This window comes from Strigops habroptila, chromosome 4, assembly GCF_004027225.2.
Source record: "Strigops habroptila isolate Jane chromosome 4, bStrHab1.2.pri, whole genome shotgun sequence".
Taxonomy (NCBI): Eukaryota; Metazoa; Chordata; class Aves; order Psittaciformes; family Psittacidae; genus Strigops; species Strigops habroptila.
In genome coordinates, this window is record NC_046358.1 from 68,949,929 (window position 1) to 68,972,151 (window position 22,223).

The 22,223-nt window shown below is 53.1% G+C and overlaps 1 protein-coding gene across 3 annotated transcripts in view; it reads right to left on the reverse strand.

Annotated features, from left to right (window-relative positions):
- The window catches only part of LOC115607335 (ankyrin repeat and fibronectin type-III domain-containing protein 1-like), a 235,916-nt gene extending 217,244 nt beyond the window's left edge, over nucleotides 1-18,672 (reverse strand). The window contains exons 1-2 of one of the 3 annotated variants that reach the window (XM_030484527.1): nucleotides 18,522-18,672; nucleotides 17,694-17,859 (exon numbers count right to left, since the gene is read on the reverse strand). The gene's annotated coding sequence lies outside the window, so the exon portion shown is untranslated. Of the gene's footprint in view, nucleotides 1-17,693; nucleotides 17,890-18,521 lie in introns of those variants that run through there. The other 2 variants (XM_030484529.1, XM_030484528.1) reach the window with 2 other exon arrangements.
- Nucleotides 18,673-22,223: the final 3,551 nt, after the last annotated feature.

The window sequence follows — 22,223 nt, forward strand, 5'->3', positions numbered from 1 at the left end:
CAGTTTCTGGGACCCACTGACCAGCAGCACCCGGTGCCCAAGCCCAGAGGCTCCAGTGAAGGGTGTCAGTGCCACCACTTAGTGAAGAGGCTTTTAAGCAGGTTGTTTCATAAATGCAGCCAGGAATGTGTCTGCCTGGAGGTAAGTAGGGTCCGGTGTCCTGACTGAGTCACTGCTGTTGACTCATGCACTGGCACCTCTGGCAGTGTTGGCTGGGCTGTAGGCAAGGAGATGTCATGGTGACAGGGACTCACATTGACTCTGCCCAGTACAGGAGTCTTGCAGGATCCGCAGGACAGCAGGGGCTGGGGCTCTTTTTAAGAGCCACCACCACCCCACCCCCACTCCTCTGCACCCTCTCCCACCTCCTCATGCGCCCCATACTCAACCAGGGGCCATCATCACATGGGAAGTCAACTTCATCTGCTCTGACTTCATCTGCTCCACTGACAAGAGAGCTTCCAGCAGAAGCGGGTGAAGCCATTTGACACACCAAGGAACGGAGTGGAGAGGAGCAAAAGGCCATGGTGCCACCCAAAGCAGTGAACCCAGGACCCCCAGGCTCCAGCTGCCACTCTAACCCCATCTACAACCACTTGCAGGGCACATACTCATTCCTGCGCTGGGCTCTCCCAGCAGAAAGCCTTCTGCATCACTGCCTCATCCCCAGGGAGAGAAAGGAAGAGGGATGTGAGGCTCAGCCAGCAGCACTGTCCCACCACCCCCTCACAAACACAAAGATCTCTTCACAAGAACCATGTGAGAGGGTTGGTGTCAGCATTGGCTCTGGAAACAACACACAGAGGGTCAGAGCTCTAATATTAGAGCAAAGATGATGACAGAGAAGAAGGGAAGAAACCAGAAAAGAACAGTATAAATAGCAGCATTGTCCTTACTCAGTTTCACAGGGCATCAGATGTCAAATATGATCTTTCCCTCAAGAGCTGAAGCCTCTAATTGATTCCCATCTGACAGTTTCTTATCCAGCAGTTGTTATGCGTCCAAACAAGCTGAGTAAATATGCTTTGCTCTGTCATTAAATCTGGCAACAAACCATGGGCTTGCAACAAAACCAGTGTAAACAGCATCCTCCCTCCTGGGCCAGGAGATCTCCTGTTCCCCTGACCTCCTCCTGCTGCTGCACTCAATGCTCTGCCAACCCTGGTCCTGGCATGGGGCAAAAATCTACATGGTGGGCTCCACCAGCAGCCCCCGGGGCTTTGGAAAGAGACATTGCACTCTCTGGAGGGGTTGGGCTCCCAAAGCACCTTTACACACCTCGAGGGAGACCTGATGCAGCTCAGACATCCAGCCTACAACTAAGAGTCCTCACAGGAGGCAAAACCTAAACCGAGCAGAGGAAGTTTAGCCTGGCAGTGCCCAGAGACACATCTTACAGTTGGGCAGAGTTCAAGACTGTGCAAGTTCCTGCCCTGGATACATGTGTCCCAACCTTTGAGGGGTCCCCAGCAGACCTCAGCACCAACACAGACCACAAACACCTGGCTTTCCTGCTGTTTTGCCCCAGCCTTCTCCAAAAAGACTGTTAAGGGAGACCACAGGGGCCTGGGCATCCCATTGTCCATTCCCTTAGACATTCCCAGCACCCACAACTACGGGATGAGGAATGTCAGTGGGTACATCCCAAACGAGGCCTTTCTGGATCCATCTATAGACCTGCTGGCCAATAATCTGCCCAGTGCCTTTCAAATAAGCCATCTGCCTCCACCACCTACTGCAGCACCAACCTCCAGACACTTGGTACCTGAACAGTGAAGTGGTGCCTGCCTTCATCTTCTTTCAAACCCACTGGTTTCACTGCCACCTCCTAGTTCTGCTATGAGATGAGGTGAGCAGCAGCTTCATCCAGCTCACCACCTTCATGGTTTTGGGAGCCTGGATCAGGTCACTTCATCCCTCTTTTCAGGCTGCTGATGAAGCCTTCAAACCAGTGGCCCCACCACTGACTGTTCCATCCTTAACAGTCTAAAGGTTTAGACTTTAGACTAAAGACCACATAGCTCCCTTCCCAGTACCTATAAGACCCTTCTTCCAGTGCCTGAGCACCATCAGGAGGAAACACTAGAGTGAAACCCCACTGGGGCACCAAGCACGTGGGACCAAAGGTGCTGCTGTCCCAAGAGCACTGCACCACCACTGAGCATCTCACCACAGCCTGGACCTGTTGGCACATACCAGGCTCCACAGGAGAGCCAGCTGGAGCTTGAGGAAGCAAGGCACATGTGTACCTCTCATGTGTGCTGCTGCTGAACGGATCCAGCTCAGAGGTTCTCAATCCTTCTGTACAAAGAGCACAGCATCCTTCAGTGCAAAGCTCCCAGCTCACGCTCCTGCAGCCGACAACACAACTGTAACTCGGGCAAAGAGTTACCTATGCCAACATGAGATCCATGCAGCAAACACACCCACAGCTCTGCCACAGACCAGGCTGGAGTATCCCTGAGCAGCAGCTTCACCAAAGGCTTTGCTTAAACACTCCCTGATGCCAGTGTAAGCAATGGCTTTGCTTCTCGGCATTTGCAAAGCCCCAAAGCCCTGAGCTTGGAAGAGATCCAGAGGAAAAGGAAAAAAGAAAAAGAAATAAAAAAGACTTGACATTTTTTTGAAGATGATTGTTGAGAGTGAGAGAAACCCAGCAGTTTGACAGGGTCCCAAAAAGCACATGTGGCTTTTAAACCTGGATGAGAACAACTGCAGAACTGGAAGTCTTGTACTGATTTCAGTGCAATGATCAGCACCCTCCAGTGAGGAGGAGGGAGATGTGGGGAAATGTGTGAAGGTGAGGAGTGAGAGAGAGGCTGGAGCAGCTCTGCTCTGGAGACAGGCTGAGAGAGCTGATCTTGTTCAGCCTGGAGAAGAGAAGGCTCTGGGGAGGCCTTAGAGCAGCTTCCAGGGCCTAAAGGGGCTACAAGAAAGCTGGAGAGGGGCTGCAAAGCACTTGGAGATGTGAAACTGAAAAGCAGAGTAATAAAAGACCACACGTAACACAAAATCACAAGTTTCAGAGCTCTTTGCTCAGGGAACTGCAAATATTTGTAGTATTTTATCCAATATGCCTCCATGTTTGCCCAGTGCCTAAAGATATGTGAACAGGTTGCATACACTTAAGATATAAAGATTTTGTAAGACTTCACCTGAAACACCAGTGAGGCAGTGCTCCACACTGCAACACTGAAGCATCAGCAGGCACATGGGAGCCAGACTGCCAGTGCCACAGCAGGTTCCGGTGCCCCTCTAGGTCACTGCCTCCTTGCCAGCCCCAGCTGTCCTCTGCATCCAGTCCTGTGTCCAGCTCTGGGGCAACAACACAAGAGGGATGTGGAGCTGTTGGAACGAGTCCAAACGAGGCCATGGAGATGCTGCGAGGGCTGGAGCAGCTCTGCTCTGGAGCCAGGCTGAGAGAGCTGGGCTTCTTCAGCCTGGAGAAGAGAAGGCTCCTTAAGGGGAGACCTTAGAGCAGCTTCCAGTGCCTGAAGGGGCTACAAGAAAGCTGGAAGGGGCTTTGGACAAGGTCCTGGAGGGACAGGAGAAGGGGGAATGGCTTTAACCTGCCAGAGGGGAGACTGAGATGAGCTCTTAGGCAGAAGTTCTTCCCTGTGAGGGTGCTGAGGCACTGGCACAGGTTGCCCAGAGAAGCTGTGGCTGCCCCATCCCTGGCAGTGTTCAAGGCCAGGTTGGACACAGGGGCTTGGAGCAACCTGCTCTAGTGGAAGGTGTCCCTGCCCATGGCAGAGTGTTGGAACTGGATGAGCTTTAAGGTCCCTTCCAACCCAAACCACTCCGTGATTCTGTGGGTGTTCAGAACACATGCACCAGCAGTTTATCCACATCAGTGACCACCATCCCACAGCCAGCAGAAGCCACCCCAGAGCACTGACCCAGCACAGGCAAAGCAGTAGCCAGAGGCGAGTACCAGCACTTTTGAGAGGTGAGGTTTGCAGCAAGCATCTCCAGACCCTCCTCCAAAGCCTCCCCAGATGCCAAACCACAGGGTGTTCCTGAGCTCTTCACACTGAACAGTGACACAACAGGTTGTGACCCTCATGTTAAGTTTGTGTGGCAGCACCCTAGAGCTGGGTCTGCTTCTCCACAGGCAGGCAATCCATCACCAACGAAACCTACCCTTTCTACATGCTCTTTTTTCTGCTCTGTTTCTCCAAGAAATGATCCTGGCTCATCCCAGTAGCTCAATTACCAAGCTCTGGCTCCCTGTCCCCTCCAGCCTGTTTTCAATCATGCGTTAAAAGAGCAAGTAATGCAGAAACAAGTCTGCAACCACAGGTCAAGCACCTTCCCGCACACTGCAAGTTGAAGGAGAACCCCTCTGGCTTTGGAGAACACAGCAGCATCCCTAGTCCAGCCCCTGCCACTTTTCCCTCCCCAAAACAGGCTGAGCCATGGCCAGGAACCATACATTCCACCTGAGCAGGTGATGGCCATCGCTCCAAAGCATCACCATTAGTTTCTCTGTTAGGCCTCTCTGTTCTCACCCTGGAGCCTCCAAAACTTCCCAGCAGCACCACACCAGCACCAGGAGGGCAGAATATGCTCAATGCACATCAGGAACTCTGCCGAAGGGGACTCTGCCACAGCAGACCCTTGCAGCATCTCTTCCCCCTCCTGCAAGATCTCCCCTGCCACCCAGGCAGCAGCCATGACTGCCCACTCAGAGACACCTTCTGACCACAAAAAGACCAAGACCACCGCCGGGAACTGCTCCTCAAGCTTCTGCTTCATCCTCCAAATCCCAGTCACTTGGTTTGAGATAATAACAAGCTCACTCTTAAGACATGCTCTTCCCCACCCCCCTCCCCCCCAATAATCTTGTTCTTCCCAGACAGGAACCCACCACCCTGAGCAACCCAACAGCTGGGTATGTGCAGAAAACAGGAAAGCTACACAGCAGAAGATAGCTGTGCAGGAAAGATGAAGCTATGCTCAACATACGACTGCAAACCCAAATTACCACCTCCAAAAGCAAGCAGAAAGCCACAAGATGGGTTTTACCCCCCGAACTCATGCCAAGGTGATACAACATAGAATTGTTTGGGCTGGAAGGGGCCTTAAGATCGTCCAGTTCCAACCCCCTGCCGTGGGCAGGGACACCTTCCACTAGAGCAGGTTGCTCCAAGCCCCTGTGTCCAACCTGGCCTTGAACACTGCCAGGGATGGGGCAGCCACAGCTTCTCTGGGCAACCTGTGCCAGCGCCTCACCAGGGAAGAACTTCTGCCTAAGATCTCATCTCAGTCTCCTAAAGCCATTCCCTCTTGGCCTGTCCCTACAGGCCTTTGTCCAAAGCCCCTCTCCAGCTTTCTTGTAGCCCCTGTAGGCACTAGAAGCTGCTCTAAGGTCTCCCTGGAACCTTCTCTTCTTCAGGCTAACAAGCCCAGCTTTCTCAGCCTGTTTTTGTATGGGAGGTGGTCCAGCCCCTGGTCATCCTCATGGCCTACTCTGGACTCGCTCCAACTCTTCCATAAGAAGCTTCATGTCCTTCGTATGTTGAGAACACCACAACTGCACACAGTGCTCGAAGTGGGGCCTCACCAGACCAGAGTATACATAATGTCTTCCCCCTTGGAGGGAGCCCAGCAGCAGCAGAGACGGCCCGACAGTACAGACCCACACCATGTAGTAGGGAAGAGCTATACCAGAACTGTGCTCAGGGTGTGTTCAGCAGGGTTTTAGCATTTGTAGGACTTCTGTCCACTTCACCACAAAGGGAGAGGAACTGGAAGCATAAATTTGAGCTGCAGAAGGAGTCGTTAAAAAAGGAAAGATCAAAGGTCCATCATTTAAAATTAATTAATTCAAACGTGGGCTATTAACATAAATTAAACATTCAAACCACATACAGCACTATGCTTCTTCCCAAGTCATTTTCAAGAACCTCAAGTGCTGCAAGATAAGTCAATCCCACATTCCATTCCTTGGCAGTGTGCACAGGGGAAGTTAACCTCCACTTAATTACAACTCATTTTAGTCTTGCAGGAATAGGGCAAGCACACTTTATGAGAAACCCTCTCGACATTATCCCTCACAGGGAGGGAACAGAAGCTCTTTATGCTGCCTCTTCCTCTTTCCTTACACACACACATCATTTTTCTGCGGCTCCTCATGCAGCCTCAGCTGGAGGAGCAGAAGCATTTCATAGGTGACTGTGGCAATAGAAAGAGCACAAAGCCACTTCCACAGCATTCCTGCTCAGGGGAATGGAGAGGCACATGGACACCAGAGCCACCAGAGAAAGGGTCACAAAGAGCTGCTGAACCACATGTATGTTGTGCCCCAGTTTGCCTGCAAAGTAACACAAGAAAACCAGTGCTGAACCTTATTGGAGTTGCGCTGCATGTGCAAGATGTGACAGCTACAGAGGAGGCGACATGGAAGGGACCAGCCTTGGGACAGCCCTTCCCAAGCGGCCTGCAGCACAGGCTGAAGCTCGCTGCCCTCCTCAATCCCTCCCTCCCACCTGCTGAGGCTCAGAGCCAAACCTGCATCCGCCAGAGCTCTGAGGGTGGCCAGTCTGGTCATGGCTCCTGCGCTATCAGCACACACAGACCTCCAGACCCATCACTCTTCCTGCAGCTCTGCGCTGCCAGAGCACACGGCTGCCTGGAACTAGGTAAACCCCAGCCACATGAGTTCCGCTGTGAGTCCTCACCCAGCAAACCAGACCCACGAGGAGCCAAGGGCCCAAGTCAGAGCCTGAGGAAGCTCCCAGCACCTTCATGTGCCAGCGGCTCTGCCTCCAGGCATGCTTGAGCCTATCCCCATGGCCCAGCTCTGCCTCTGCCACAGCCTGGCGCGGGTCCCAAAGAAGTTTCATGCAGGCTTTGGTTTAACATATGCAAAAACCCCCACGCTACAGGTTGGCCTCCAGCTCCATTAACACAAATTGATGCAAACCATAATTCAAAGCGAGTTCAAGACATCCACTCTAAAACTCTTGAAATCTGCCTAAACCAGTTTAAGGACTCCCAGTTCCCATCCTGCTTGGAGCTTCTCTGCAAAGGGAAGGCACTTCCATCATCCTGGACCAATGCCACCCCTGGAGTAGCCCAGTCCAGCAAAGCCAGAGGCCCCAGGAGCCATGGGGCACCCACACCAGCCTGAAATCATGCACAACCCACAGCTCAGCCTGTACTCCCAGGGCACAGCCCAGGTTCCGCTCACACCAGCTCTTGGAGACCCTAAGATCCCTCTCTGGTGATGGCTGTGTTAAACAAGACAGCCCAGCCACCAATCCATGGGCTGCCAGCCAGGGACACACAACAGATGTGCCCATTTGCCTTCTTACTGCCCTTAACCTGAGCTCCTCATCCCATCCCTGCCAGCACCACTAACACCACCTCCTGCCGCCACTAAGCCAAGTAAACTGGTGACTTCACCGTGGCTTTCTTCACCTAAATTGCCTCAGGAGATCCCACCACTGCTTCCAGCGAGTGCGGCATCCTCCCAGCACAGCTGCACAGCCCCCACTTCCTTCCTCTCCAGACCTCTGGTTTGCATCCACTGTGGTTTAACCTCAACCTCTCCTCCACTGATACTGGCTCCACAGTGATGCCTGTGTGCTGCAGGACAAGTAAAACCAGTAAGCAACCAGTACCCCTCCCTGGGTCCTCCTCTCCAGTGCTTATGCATACAGCAAGAAGCTTCCAGGGGCTCTTCAGGGTCAGTGCAATCAAGACCAGAGCTGGGCAGCACTGGTGAGAAGAGGCAAGGCAGGAACTATCACCAGCCCAGGCACAGGCATCATCATCACCACCACTCTGCTCCAGGATCAGAAACTTCCCACAGCATCAGGCAGAGACACAGTTGCACCCAAGTCCCAAACACACACGGGATGGCATCAGCACACCAGGGTGCCAAAGCACAGCCAGCCAGGAGGGAGAACACCCACAACCTCTGCAAAAACCCTGGAAGATTTTGGAAAGAGAGCTCCTCTGGGAGCTCCTGCTTCCCAGTCCAGAGCTAACCTGTCAATGAAACATCCCCATTGATTTTGAGAGACTTTGGCTTGGGAGCTTGGTGGACAGGGATAGATGGGCAAGGCTGAGGGGATGCCTTGCATGGACACATTGGGTATCAACCTGCACTTGGGATGCTCCTTCAGAGCAGAAAAGGGACAGTTTCAACCAGCCCAAGACAAGATGGCCCACAGAGAGCAGCATCACACACTGCGTGCTGGGAGTTATTATTGTTTTTAGGTTTGCTGAGCTCTAACAGCTCTATTTCCCCCTTAATCGGTGCAATTGCCTTCAGCCCTGCTCCCAGAGCCCCGTTGCCATGGTTATCCCACACAAGCCCCAGCGAGCGAGATGTATTTTTAGCATTGCCAAAATCTACATCTCCAGCAGAGCCACTGTGGACAGAGGTCTTGTTCCATCACATGGGCATTAAGGGCACTCAATGGAATTAAAAGGTGGGAAATTCAAAACTGATTAAAGGAGAGGCCCATGGTGCAGGGTGATGGGGAGACAGGGCTTCCCTCCACTGCCCAGAGGCAGATCCAGGGCATGTCTGAGCCTATGGCCTCATCAGGACCACAGGACGCAGTGGGACAGCTGAGATGACAGTGCTACGATGTATGGACGTGGGACAGCAAGGAGGAGCTGCTTGGAGTGCATGGAGCTGTGCCTTGGGATAGTCAAGAGCTTAAGGCTCAGGGTTGGGAACAGATCAACACAGGTGACATTGTGGTGGTGTGCCTGCAATAGACCACCTGATCAGGACAAAGTAGTTGAGACCTCCAGACAGCTGGAAGAAGCTTCGTGTTTGCAGATCCTGGTCCTCGCAGGGGACTTGAGCAACCTCAGTACCTGCTGGAGGAACACCACAGCAGGGCTCAAGCAAGCCAGAGGGTTCTGGAGAGCCCTGATGGCAGCTTCCTGACACAGGAGAGCAAGGAGAGGAGACCCTGCTGGGCCTAGAACTTACAAACAAGGAAGAACCGGTCCTCGATGTGAAGGTCATGAGCAGCCTTGGCTGCAGTGGCCATGACATGGTGGAGTTCAGCATCTCAAAGAAGGTGAACAGGACAACAAGCCTGCAGACCACAGCACTGGACTGCAGGAGAGCCAACACTGGCCTGCGCAGGGACCTGCTTGGAGGAATCCCATGGGACACAGTGCTGGGGAGAACAGAAGTCCAGGATACACAGATGATTGCCATGGATCATGTCCTCCAAGCTTAAGAATGATCCATGGCCACTTCCTGGAAAGCAAGCAGTAGCGGCAGGGGAGGCTGCATGGATGAGCAAGTTGCTCCTGACTGAACTCTGACACTAAAAGGAAGAATACAAAGGATGGGAGCAAGTGCAGGCAAGCCAGGAGGCACATTGAGTCACTAAGTCTGTCCCAAAGGGTTGTGCTGCCACTCAGAAGTATCGACAGGCTGGAGAAATGGGCCAACAAGAATCCCACAAAGCTCATCAAGGATAAACATGAAGTCCTGCAGCTGCACCTTCTCTGCACCCACACCAGTGCTGCTGAGCCCAGGGCCTCAACCACCAAACCACCACTGTACAACCCCAGTATGCAGCCTCTTGTCTGTGCAGCTTCTTGAACTGTTTCACCACAGGAGGAGAATCAGAGTGAAGGTATAAAAGGAGAAGGGCATCTCAGCAATCACAGCCTCTGTCTGCTTCTCAGGAGCTTTCACAACAGAAGCAGCAGTAGAGGAGCAGATCCCTGCAGCAGTCAAATCTCCAAACCTGCATTTGCAACCTATAGAGACGATATCAGCTACACAAACTGGTATACAAGTATTTCCTCCTGCTGGTTCTTTAGGGAAGAGTTCATTAAATCACCACCTACAACAGCACACACAGGTGGTAGGGAGCCCTGATGGAGCAGTGGACCCAGAAAGCTCCCTGTGTACCTTGCACAAGTGATATTTCACTGTTCATGGCCAGCTGACAGGCAAACCCTAAGGTGCAGAGATCTCAATCCAAAAACCACCTCAGTTCCAATGCACTTCACCCTCCTCCAAGAGGGCGACTCTACCCAACACCAGTTCCCCCAACTTCAGGGGGGAAAAAAAAAGACACCTGAACTGAGCCAGAAGGAAACACTAGGAAGAAAATTGAAAGTATAGCAAGAATCAACAATATTTTAGCTGAGGTCAGCAAGTGGATCAAGGGGAGAGAAAGCTGGGGCTCCAGCAGGAGCTCATGATGTTGCAGGAAGTGTCTCGCAGAAAAGGACAACTTCAGTAGGAGCTGCTGAGCTGTGAACACTCAAAAAGCCTGACCCAGGTTCCTGCAAAGACCCATCAAGGAGAAGAGAGGGCACAATGGAATGGAGCCCACAGTGTTGGCTCTGCTACCCCCCCGCCATGCTCCCAGGAGCTGCCAGGCAGAGGTGGAAACACCATTCACCTCCAGCACATGTGGGATGGTCAAGCTCAGCCTGGCTTCTGACCAGAAGCTACAGTCTGACTCAAGTATGGGTCTACTGAGACAGACCAAGAGCACGGTAGGTCCGTGTCTCACAGCCCACCCTGTGTTCCCCTGAGAAGGTACAGAAGGTGCCTGCTGCTGCCCCTCATCCCAGCTTTTCTGGATATGCAGAAGGCCCATGCACAACCATCACACCTCTAAGGAAAAGCATGGCCTGCTGACAGTCGTCTCTCCCAAGCCAAGTGACCCCCATAGCAGTGGCTTTCAGTACCCTGTCCTCTTGAGCTGCATCATCTAGCCCTGCCCACCCATCCTGGCTGCCACAGTGTTGTTTCCTCATGAACACACCACTGACATGAGGAAAAATCCTAAGAAAAAAAACCCTAAAGAAAACACACTGGGGGTGCAAATGCCTAGGAGGATATTTTCTGGTTTAGAGAGCAGATGTCTTTGACAGCCCCTGGGGTCTTGACAACTTACATAGACTAGAGAAAGGAACAGTTTGGGGAGACACCCAGCATGCTGCACGTCAAATGGCACCATAAAAACGAAACCAGCAGCAAAGTCCAAGAGTGCTGCTAATGCTCCTCTGAACGCCCCTACAGACGGTTCTAAGGAGGACCATAACCAATCCTGGCTGAAGCTGGATTCTGCCAGCACCGCTCCATGGGTACCGCACATCTGGAAAGATGCCTTCCCAAAATCATCTGCACAACTCGCTGCAGAAGCCCGCCAGCAGCTATGCTCCTGCTGTCCCATCTCTTTCATGAGCACATGAGTAATTACTGAGCACTCAGGCTACTAAGACTGATTAGAGCAAAACAAACTGATTTTGTTACAAGAGAATGACCCGACCTTGTTAATGAGGTAACTCACTAACAGTATTTTGCTCTCCCACAGTGACGTCTTTCATTACACCTCAAGCTAGTTTATAAAGGAGCTAGAAACCCATTTTGCATAGGAGAAAACCCAAGCCAACGTCTGCATATCCAGAGCACTGTTCCCTGGGAAGCAATTCATATTGAGGCTATGAGCATGAAGAAACACCACGCAGCCCAGCCAGGAGCAATAATTGGAGGTGCTGGTGCATGGAGCAGTCTCTTCCCTGTGCTGCTTCAAAGCAGGCACCATAACAAGCAGGTACCTCCCAGCCAAGGCAGATCCCTGCCAGACCTGCACAGCAGGTTTCCTCCTCCTCAATCACAAACCCACATCTTGCCCCTTCCTTTGGAATGGGGAGAACAACTCTGGACACCCAGACTCACTGTAAAGCCTCACAGAAGTTAGAGATTTTGCTGTCCTGTGACATTATTAGCCCCAAGAAACACCCTGTTGAGCCAACCAGCAGCTCTCAAAACCTCTCTCACATCTTCCCTCTTAATAGACATCAGCCACCAACCAAGAGCTACCAGCTGCCTTGGAGTCAGTCCCAACCTCCTGCATGAGGGACCAGCACATTGGCAAGGAGCCTTCCTAATTACTTCCATGAAGAGCCACCTCCCAGATTTCATTTTCCCCTTTTCCCTTTGGAGGATTAATGTACTTGACGTGGTAATCTCACCTCAGACACCACCAGAGTTCCACACAGAGGTTCACCCCAGTCCCTTGGCACACACCAGCTTCAGAGCCTGGGAACAAGCTGCCTCAGCAAGAGCATCTCTCCTCACGCCTGAGAAGGAGAAGGTAGGGTCTGTCAGGTTCCCGGGGCAAAGCAGAAGGAACACCCCCTGCCTGACACCCTAAAGGCTGGGACATGGCTCCAAATGCTCAGGAGGGAGCAGGGCTAGGATGCCAGTAGGCAGCAGCAAGCAGATAAGAAAGCGGGCTGTGACACAGGAAGGATTTAAACACTCTTCACCCAGCATCACCTGCAGCCAGTGCTTGATGTAACCCACCTGGCCCCACCAAGCCCCCTGCTTATGGGGGCATGTAGTGGTACCACCTATGGCACAGTCACAACAGCTCCAGCTTCAAGGACAAGCCAAGGTTTTCCTCTGCGCTTGCAACACAGAGACAAAAAGACCTCAAGATTCTGCTGCCACCTAAGAGACACACAGTCCCCACACTCCCCTTTCCCTTTGCCCTGCAGCTGGAGCCTCCCAGCACCAGCTAATCACTAACTAATAAGGTCTTACAGCTCTGCTCTGGGAGGGAAAGCCACTTCTCCCCATCTCCCAGATGAGGAAAAACCTGCACAAAAGATGATGCTATGGTCCCCACCGGCTACTGGCATGTCTGGAGCTCAGTCACCTGCACACACGCATGGCACTGCAGGGTTGCACCGAGCAGGGCATGGTGCATGTCTGCATCTGTTGTGAAGTTATGGTGAGGTTTGTGTGCATGTGCCTTACAGCCCCAACCAAGCCCAACACATAGCTTATAAGCAGTACTGATACACTCAGCTTATGACCCCAAAATGCATTTAAGATATTAGCCCAGTTTCCACTCTGTAGTCTACTGTTAGAAAGGGATATTTTTACAGCAGAACGGCAGAAGAAGAGGTCCGATCTAAGAAGCTCAGAGGGCAACTATACTCTTCCCATTTTAATGACACACCAATAGAGGCAGAGGGGAACTTGCAAGTGAAAGAAGCAGAACTAACATCTGAGTGACTTGTGGGGCCTCCTGTCTCTATGTGTACATTCTTAGCACTCTACAAGACATTGAACACAAGCCAGGCAGCTGCCCTGCTGGGCTCTTACCTTTTGCAGGCTCACACGTGTGGACAGCAATCCTGGTGTCACTTTGGATGCTCCGAGAGGCAGAGTCACCCTCTGCCACAGCTTAACGCTGCACAACACCAGCACTGAACTCCTTGAGGTGATGTTGTCCCCAGTTACCTCCTGTAAACAGAGCAAGAGCTGGGGTCTATACTGCAGACATCACATCACACATGCCCGGAACCAGGCTGGGTACCAGCACTAGTGCACACACACAGGGTGTCCCTCCAGGTGCTCTGTAACTCACCAGACAGGGACAATTCCTCAGGGAGACAAGCAGGTTGCTGCCTCTTGTTTGGGAGAGGGCTTACAAATACTAAGCCCAAAGCACCAAGAACAGGGACAGCACAGACACTACATGCCCAGGCAGCTAAAGGAACAACAAGGGAAGAGATGATAGCTCAGTGACAGTTACATTGATGCACCCAGAGCAATGCTGCATCTGCCAGCACAGCAGGATCAGACTCCCATGGCCATTGCCACCACCAATGGGAACAGCATCAGAGGAGCCCTAGGGACCATGGGGCTCAGGACCAAGCACTACTCAGCCTCCATCATTTTAACATTGCATTTTTCCTCTCAAGGTGATTTCAGTCACCAAAATCCTACTGTAAGCCTGGGAGCCCTTGTGCCTTGGTGTCTCTCCATGAGCTTCACAGCACCCAAAGAAAAAAACGCTGCTAAATTCTCCTGGTTCCCCTTCTCATGCGGACACAGGACCCAGGATCTCCAGCCTGGCGCCAAGCCTTGTTTCACACTAAATGAGCTCTGCCAGACATCTAAAAGAAGACCACATCAACCATTCTGCTTCAGAGCTAGAGCTCTCCGTTTCTCAGCCATCAATGTATCACAAGAAGTAACTTCCTACCAAAGCTCTGGAGAACCTGGGTTCTCCACCTGGAGGAAGGTGTGCTGGAGCACCGGTGGGTGACTCAGCATCACCACAGCAGCCTGAGGTACCACCAAACATTATCGCTCCGAGGGGCATCCAAGCACGACACCATCGGTGGTATAACCCATATCGGGGCAGAGCAGACCCTCACTCCCACACCAGATGCCCTATGGGCACTATCCTGGAGTGAGGTCACCCATGGGGTGATCCCAGCTGGCTGCATCCCATCCCCTGCCCTCAGAGACAACATGCAGCTGACCAAGCATGGCTTGAAGGGCACCAGAGCACCCAGGACAGTGCCAGCCCTTCCTGCAGGGAGGGAGAGGAGCAGCAAGGCAGCCACATGCCCCCAGCCACAGAGGTCCCTCTGCCACACTTGCCAGCAGCCAAAGAGGAGCAGAGACCACAGAAACTGCTTCCACCCAAGCAACACACCCAGCGCACCCCATAACTCAGGACAAATCAGTGCCACTGAAATGGCCCCACTGTCCTCGAGCCCGTGATGAGCTCTGTGCCCATCCTCCAGTTACACGGCCTTTCTTCATACCTTTTGGCATCCCAAAAGCCAAGCAGTGCCCTGGTTCTCAGTGGGAAGACATGATTTGGGTCAGAATGAGCCAATGAGACACAAATAACTCTGTGGGTTTGAGACAACCACATAAAATACTGGGAGAATCCAACACCATTTACGGAGCAGATGGGCAGGGGGATGCAGGAAAGCAGCAGCAGGGGCAGCGGCTGCCCAGGGCTAGGAGCTGCAGGGGCTGGCACGTGTCCCTGCCTGCCTTAGGGCCTGCAGCCCCCAGCAAACAGGCTGTGGCATTTCACCCAGCCTCAGCAAGACACAGCACCACTCATGTGCCACCACTGACCAGAGAGATGTCATCTAACATCTTGGAGTTAAAGCAGGGAAAGACTTGAAGCAAGTCAGAAGGGAAGGGCAAGAACAGCCTGGAGAGGATGGAGGCTGTGAGGAGGAGGAGGAGGAATTCCACCCCAACCTGAGCACAGCCCCAGCCCTCACTGCTGCAGACATGAAGCTCAGCCCTGGGCTGGGGAAGCAGTCAGCACACATTTCTCTTTCTGGGAGAGACACAAGCCCCATGAGTGATGGCTGCAACACCTGGAGAGCCACCAGTCATGTCCCAAAGGGTGTCCCTGTGCCCTCAGCAGCTCCCACTGCCTGGAGCCAGGATGGACAGATGGAGATAGATGGACAGGTGGGGATAGATGGACAGATGGGGACAGATGGATGGGGCTTTTGGTTATGCTTTGACTCAGCTGCTCACCACAGCCAACTGCAGCCAACTGCAGATCTAGTTCCAAGCACTGCCTGGGGTTTCCCCAGCCATGGGTCCTCTGCCCCAGCCCTACACTGCTCCCTGCAATTCCCAACATTAATGATGCGTAAAGGAGAATTACTGTGGCTGAGCTCTGCAAATGATCATTCACCTTCTTAAACAAATTAAATCCTTAAAGCTAACAAGAAGATTGTTTGCTCTCAAGTTATAACTCACTGGAGGTAAAGGGCTGGTAATTAAATGACCCATTGCCATGATGATGCCACCCCAAGGATAACAATCACCCCTTTCCGAGCACTGCTTTAATTAGCCTGTAGGAACAGGAACAGACACAATCCACTGTCACCAAGTTCCCACCTAGATGAGCATCAAAAGCTGAACTTGCTCTCCACTAACATCCCAGATGTCACTTTGAGAAAGTTATGATGGCTCCTTGCACTGCACAGGGCAGGACATGTCTCTGTCCCAAAGAAGCTCTTCTCCAGGAAGAGACACCAGGATTTCACCTCTTTCCTTGGAGAGGATCTGGCCCTTCTGCAGCATGGAGCAACCTCACCAGGAGCATTTGCCTTCCCTCCACCTCCAGCCCCCTCTCCCTGCACTGGAGAAGACCATCCAAGACCGACACCACTCCAGAGTACAAACACAAAGGGAGCAGAGGTGCCCTGGGTCTGGGAAGTATTTGAACAGTTGTTGTTGGCATCAAAATAGATGTGGATTTTTGCTTAGCAGAAGGGGAGAAGGAAGGACATAAGGTAATTCATGCAACTATTATGAGAAATACCAAGTTCTCCATAATTTAGATGAGACAAGTAACTTAATATATATATATTTTTACATATATATTACCCAAGACCACCTTTGGTGGGGTGAAAGCTGCAAAAGGCAAGTTTCAGATCCCCAGGGACAGGCTGGGATAGGAAATTTCCCACCTCAGGGCACTACCTTTTAGGGAAGAAAAGCAGCGACTCAGCAAGTTCTGAACTCCTCAAAATGCAGGATGACTTCCAGGGCCCACATGGGGGTTCTTGGTACCGCAGGAAAATTAATAGAGGCAAGTAAAGCAGAGCAGCCACACCTGGAGGATGATACCATCAGGGGAAGCCCGGTTTGAGAGGAACAAAGCAGCTTTCCTTGGCTTTAATTACTTCTAGAGTTACTGTTTGACAGGTGAAATATTTACAATAAAGAAGGAAGACAAATAGCTCCCTTCCTACTTTACTGCTGTAATTGTCAGATGAGAGCAAGAAAAAGTACCTGTAGGGGAAAGATAGGGAGGATCAGCGAGATGCTCCCGAGCACCACACTGTGCTTGGGAGCATCTCTTTCCCTTCCAAAAGCCCCTTTTCAAGAGTAACATTTAGAAAAGCTGAGCATGAGACAGATGCAAATTGGTCCTTCACTCGCACACCTTGCAGTGTGCAAACGTGCATCCAGCCAACCCAAGGACCAGACCAAGATTCATAGAATCAGACTGGTTTGGGTTGGAAGGGACCTTAAAGCTCATCCAGTTCCAACCCCTTGCCGCAGGCAGGGACACCTTCCACTAGATCAGGCTGCTCCAAGCCCCGTCCAACCTGGCCTCAGGTTGATGGATGAGGTTGATCATCCCCACATTTAAGCATCCTGCTGGCTCTTGGCCTACAGGAAACAAAGTCCAGCACTTGCCCTCTCGGCCTTTTCTCTTTAAAAAGACACATAGCTTCTTAGAATCATGGAATCAACCAGGTTGTAACAGACCTTTAAGCTCATCAAGTCCAACCATGCCCCAGCACTGCCAAGGCCACCACTAAACCATGTCACTGAGGGCCTCATCTATGTGGTTTGTGAACACTTCCAGGGACAGTGACTCCATCACTGCCCTGGGCAGCCTTTTCCAATGCCTGGCCTCCCTTTGGGGAAGGAATTGTTCCTAATATCCAGTCTAAACCTCCCCTGGTGCAGCTTCGGGCCGTTTCCTCTTGTCCTATTGCTTGATCCTTGGGAGAAGAGACCAACCACCTCCTGGCTCCATCCTCCTTTCAGGCAGTTGTAGAGAGTGATAAGGTCCCCCTGAGCCTTCTTTTCTCCAGACTAAACCCCCCCAGGTCCCTCAGCCATTCCTCATCACACTTGTGCTCCAGACCCTTCACCAGCTCTGTTGCCCTTCTCTGGACCTGCTCCAGCACCTCAATGTCCCTCTTGCAGGGAGGGGCCCAGAACTGAACACAGTTCTTGCTCATGTTCAAGAAAAAGCTTTTCAAGGAGCACATCCTAACACACCATATTACTCAGAGAGCCATTTCTGCTGGTTTCACTGGTGGAATTTCAATGCCATCTACATGACAACTTTCCCCATCCCCCCCATTCTCAGACAAACCTGAGGAACTTCAGCTTGCAGCAAGAGAATAGGAAAATAAGCTCCGGGAGGATAAGAGAGCTCAGAGCTGCTCCACATCGTCAGGACCCACGTGCAGGAGCCAGGCCACCAGCCAGGACGCTGGGAAGGAAACTGCAACGCTGGATCTCACATTTTCTATGGAAATCTCGGAAGAAAAGGAAAAAAGCCCCAGTGATGGGATTAACCTGCAGAGGAGGAAGCTGAAGGCTCACAGCACCGCACTGGAGTGGCTGCAGGAACCCGTTCAACCGAGCAAAGCTCTGAAACCAGCTACAGAGACAACGGAACCTCCCTTCGGAGCGAAGCCCCGGACAGAGGGGAAGGCGTCGGCGGCGGAGCAGAGCCCGCCCCTCACCGCGCTCTCGGGGCGGCCCCGCCGGGCGGCCGCTTTTCGCGCGGAAGGGCTGAAATCGAACGGCAAAAACAGCATTGCAAGAGCATGAAGTAATCCCACCCTGCGGCTTGCGTTTGCCCATCCAATTAGCTACTCCAAGTGCAAGGGAAAAAGGGAAGGGAGAGGAAAACATGAAAGCCAAGGAGAGCGTTTTGCAACTCCCGACAGCAGGGAGCCGCCGGGGAAGGAGGGAAAAGAGGGGGGAGAAGGGGGATAAAGGGGGAGCACATCCCCGCCACCGCTCACTTGCTCCGTCGGCCCTCGGGCCCTTCCCTCCTGCCCGCCGGGATGCAGCCAGCGGAGGGCAGCGGGCTGGGGGCGGGCGGCGGAGGAAGAAGCGAGGGGCGATCCCGGCGGGGAACGGGACGGAGCCGCCCAGCCCCGGAGGGCCCCGGCCCGGCGGCAGCACTTACCGGGGCTCAGCCGGTCGCTGCCGCTGCTCCGCTGCGGTTCGTTCCTCGGTTTAAGGCAACCAGCCCGAAGCCGCGCTCGGAAGCTCTGGGAGCAGGCGGGCGAGGCGGGCCGGGCAGAGCGGGGGGCAGAGCACGCAGCCACCCCCCCGCTGCCGGGAGCGAACCTCCGGCGGCGCCTTCCAGAGCTGCAGCGGTTGGACTTGCGGCCCCGCTGAAGAGGCACCTGCTGGAGCAGCTGCCTGGGAAAGGGAACCGCTGCCCGGAGCCAGATGTTCCTCTGGAATCCCGCAGACCACCGCGCTGACAAGCACCCGGGGCTGCGGCAGGACAAGAACTGGCTGGGGAGCGCGGGTGTGAGGTCTGGGACACCGAAGCAGAGTGCCAGCCCACAGCCCGGAGAGGTGGGTCAGTGCGAACCTCCTGGGGTTCAACAAGACCAAGTGCAAGGTCTTGCCCCTCGGTCGGGGCAATCGCAAGCACATAGAGAGGCTGGGGGAGACTAGATGGAGCAGCCCTGAGAAGAAGGACTTGGGGGGGTTGGTTGACACAAGAGGGACGTGGAGCTGTTGGAGCGAGTCCAGAGGAAGCCACAGAGATGCTGCGAGGGCTGGAGCAGCTCTGCTCTGGAGCCAGGCTGAGAGAGCTGGGCTTGTTCAGCCTGGAGAAGAGAAGGCTCCTTAAGGGGAGACCTTAGAGCAGCTCCCAGTGCCTAAAGGGGCTACAAGAAACCTGGAGAGGGGCTTTGGACAAGGTCCTGTAGGGACAGGACAAGGGGGAATGGCTTTAACGTGGCAGAGGGGAGACTGAGATGAGCTCTTAGGCAGAAGTTCTTCCCTGTGAGGGTGGTGAGGCACTGGCACAGGTTGCCCAGAGAAGCTGTGGCTGCCCCATCCCTGGCAGTGCTCAAGGTCAGGCGGGATGGGGCTTGGAGCAGCCTGGTCTAGTGGAAGGTGTCCTTGCTTGTGGCAGGGGGTTGGAACTGGATGAGCTTTAAGGTTCCTTCCAACCCAAACCAGTCTGGCATTCTATGACTCTATGAATCCTGCTGCGCTAAGAGAAGCCAGAGGATCACAGAGCTGTCGTGCTCTTCCATCACCACAAACTCCTCTTTGACGGCTGTTGCTGTTCCCTCTGTCCCTCGTGATTGTTTCTCCTCACCACTTGCCCGCTTTCCATGGGTGATGCTGCTGGATCTGCTAATGCTTCTCGCCTGCATTCCGCAGCCACCATCCCATGCACCACTCTGCCAGCAGCACCCACAGGCACAACCCCCTGCAACCTGTTGCACCCATGCTTGGGGGGTGAGTGGCACACAGCTCTGGTGGGTCTGGGGCTAGAGCTCTTGTGCACCTCAGTGTGCCATGGGCTGTGTGTCCCTCTTTGCCAGCGCCTGCCTCAGTGACAGGTGCCTGTCACCACCCTACAGCTCAGTGCTGCATCACTGAATGACCGCACTTAGCTGCTGCTGGGCTACCCCTGACTGACCTACAGAGATGCAAATGCAAGCAGGGTCAGGAACTCTTCATGCCAGCCCCAAACCTGCCCACAATTGGCTCAGTCCAGTCTTTGCCCTCCATCCCCTGCAGAGGATCAGCTCCTGCAGATGGGGCGATCTCAGCGCCGTGGGCAGTGTGAGCTGCTGAGTCCAGAACACACTATATACCTCTCTCCTTAAAACCTGGCAGGGAAATGTCTGAATTTGCCATGTTCTTCCCACTGGTATTTTATGCACATCCACCTGCCACCCTGCAGGGCCGCAGAACATTTAATTCAAGTTAAAAAAGCTCCAAGAACACCCAAACAGTGACAATTTGTATAAGCAGCTGCCAGCCCAAGAGGTTTATGTGGCTGCCTTACATTAGCAATGCCCTAAACCAGGCTTTGCCTGGTGATTTCGGGGTTAAGGCTTCTATAATTTACCGCTGGAGCTGCCCAGGAGCAGTCAGAGATAAACGTCTTATGCACTGCCCAAGGAGCATCATACAAACCCTTTGGGCTGGGAAAAGCAGAGCCTCATCAGTCCATCTTCAAACAGCATCATCCTCACACCTCACATTTGGCAAAACAGGAACATGCAAAGTAATCCATATAATTCAATAGAGGGAAAATACACTGCACGAGTAAGGAGGAGATAGTGCAGTGAAAATGTCTGCTGGGAAAGGCAAATACATTTTTCTTGGTATGATTAAACAGAAAAAACCTCATGATAGGCCCGCTGCTGGCAGAGGAACTGTGCTGTGAGCTGAGCTCCCAAGCCAAAGTGCTTGAGCCATGCTCTCAATAACGGAGGAAAAACATTTTCCCTTCCCAGTGGATGAGTCGCAAAGCACCAGAGCCAGGAGGGGCCAGTGGGGTGGAAGTGGCTTCTCATGGAACTGGGACTGAGCCAGCACACACAGCATGAGCACAGGTCCCAACCCGCGCAGTCTGGGAAGAGAAAAGGGTCTGGATACTTCGCACTTGCATTTCATAGCACTCCTTGGGGCATGCTCCTGCCCATGTGGAGGGGAGTAAACCATGGGAGCTGCTCAGTGCTGACTCTGGAGCAGCCTCCCCCTGGCTTTACTGCTGCTGGGGCTGCTGTGAGGAGGAGGCCACAAGGGCCTGGAGGTCCAAACCTGGGGGTCCTGAGAGCCAGGAGGTGCAGAGGTCTCAGGACAAGTAGAAGTAAGCTAGGAATGTTGGCGGGCTTTTTGGCTTCAGTGATTTCTAGCAGTGATGACTTTTTTGCATCAAATGCTGCCATTTGCCACTCTCTCTACAGCTACCTGAAAGGAGGATTGGGCCAGGAGGTGGCTGGTCTCTTCTCCCACGTAGGGCTATGCGTCTGCCCCAGGGGGCTCACAGGGCTATGGGACCATCCCTCCATGGGCTGTGGGCGTTTGAGGTTCTCACACTGGCAGACGCGGCACACCTTTGGCTCTTGGAGAGGTCTGGCACACATCTGGTGGGGAGAGGTCTGATGTCAACAGCAGCAAGGTCCTGGCCATGGTTTGGGAGATTCCTGCCTCAGGGGAAGGAGGAATGAGAGGAAGGAGAGCTGCTGAATCCCCTGCAAGTCTTGAATACAACAAAGTCCAGGCAGTTCTTTGGTCCTGATACTCTGCATTTCTTTCCAGGCCACAGACTCTCAGGTTATGTTCAAGCTACTTGCCCCCACGGTTCACTTATGACCCCCCAACACCCAGATACTTCATCTCCCCTTTCTGGAGTCCTACTTCACCTTGAGCCCTCCCTCCTAACTCTTCAGATAATGGGACTCTTCAGCCAGGTGAGGACTAGAATGTGCAGGCAGACCCATAGGAGCAAAGAGACCCCAAGCACAGGCTGTGCAGAGTTCCTGACGGCACCACTTGTATCTCACATGCTGAGCAGGGAGAAAATAACAGGCACCAAATGCAACACTCCATGCATCCACCCTCCTGGCTGGAGGGAAAAGAGCCACGGCTTTGGGCCAGTTCCCTCTTGCCTTCAGCGCCTGCCAAAGCTGACTTTGCCTGACAGAAAACGAAAAGAGGGATTCCAGCTTCTAATATTTTTCATCCCGTCTTGCACACTCTGGCCCAACTTGCAGGAGAGCACAGTCTTTTCCCAGGTGATTTAATTGCCAGGGAAACATCTTCCCAACAAAGATCGTCACCCCAGACAGAATTAGCCCTTTATCTGGGGCTTTTGAATTAGAATGGAGGCCATGGCCGCAGA